Here is a 1,414-nt window from a genome sequence, read left to right as displayed (position 1 = left end):
CCCACAACCTGACCTGTTTGCTGTAAATGCCTTGGTCTCCCACACCTCACGTCGATCACACATGCATTCACGCTCCTTTGCAGGTGCTGTCCCAGAGCTTGGAGCTCCTTCACCTCCCGTAATCCCCCTAAGCTGCCTTGGGTGTTACTCCTCTGTACTCACACATCACACTGCGGTGATAGATGACTCAGTAGGTCTCCCCAGCTAGACCACGAGCTTCTTGAGTGCCTCCTCGAACACCCACCCCCTCCAGAAATTAGTAATTCTTGTTGTTCAGTTCTATCACACAAAGACTACTCAGCATGTATTTGCTAAGCAAGACAGGGAATAAGCAGGAGAAAAAGTGTTGGTGCTGATCAAGGAAGATAAGCCCCAGGAGCCCACTTGCTGGAGCCCGTGGGGAGAGAGTGGTGGGTGCAGAAGCACAGGGCCGGGCTGTTCCGAGTGGAGACCAGGCAGGGGCCGTCTCACTAAGCACCCTCCCCAGGTAACTCTCATCAATCGTTTTTAAGGTAATGTGCGGATGTGATGGATTATTTAGATGATTATTTTAGTAACACGAAGACAGTAGAGGGAACCAAGAAACAAGACTCTGAAACACCAAGAGAAAGGAGTCACAGGGCTTCCCAGTGACCTCCCCCAGGCCTGGCTCTCCGGCCCTGCCCTTGCAAACCAGGGATGGCAAAATTTGTGTGCTCTTGCTTCCCTAGATGTTAGTACCTGACTGTGCCTGTGGGTGCGTGACCCCACCAGGGATTTCCCAGTGCGGTGGTGGGAGTGGGCCAAAGAGGCAAGGGGTTCCGGAAGATGTGGAAAGAGTCAATGAAGACTGTTCTTTTGAAGTGCTTGGCTGTGAAAAGAGGGAGAAGGATACACAGTAGCTTGAAAGGGATGTGGGTTTAATAAAGGGCTTTTGGAGGTGGTGGGGGAGGTGGGGGTTGCCTTGTTTTTGTTTAGTTGGGTTTTGTAGCTATTGGAGAGACTTAAGCATGTTTTTTTTTTCAAAGATTTTATTTATTTATTGGAGAGAGAAAGAGCAAGGGGAGGGTCAGAGAGAAAGAGAGAGAAGCAGACTACCCGCTGTGCAGGGAGCCCCACATGGGGCTCGATCCCAGGACCCCGGGGTCATGACCTGAGCTGAAGGCAGACGCTTAAGTGACTGAGCCCCCCAGGCACTGCTTCCAGAATGTGTCTATGTTGAAGGGAAGGAGCCGGCAGAAGTTACAATTATAGGTGAGATCAACTGGACTCCGTCACAATGTAAAGTTTGCGCTCTTTTTTTTTTTTTAAGATTTTATTTATTTATGTGACAGAGAGACAGGCAGCGAGAGAGGGAACACAGCAGGGGAGTGGGAGAGGAAGAAGCAGGCTCCCAGCGGAGGAGCCCGATGTGGGACTCGATCCCGGAACGCCG

The sequence above is a fragment of the Ursus maritimus genome, unplaced genomic scaffold, assembly GCF_017311325.1.
Source record: "Ursus maritimus isolate PB19 unplaced genomic scaffold, ASM1731132v1 scaffold_2, whole genome shotgun sequence".
In the NCBI taxonomy this organism is placed as follows: Eukaryota; Metazoa; Chordata; class Mammalia; order Carnivora; family Ursidae; genus Ursus; species Ursus maritimus.
The sequence above is the reverse complement of the archived record's forward strand: the minus strand, read 5'-3'. Positions refer to the sequence as shown.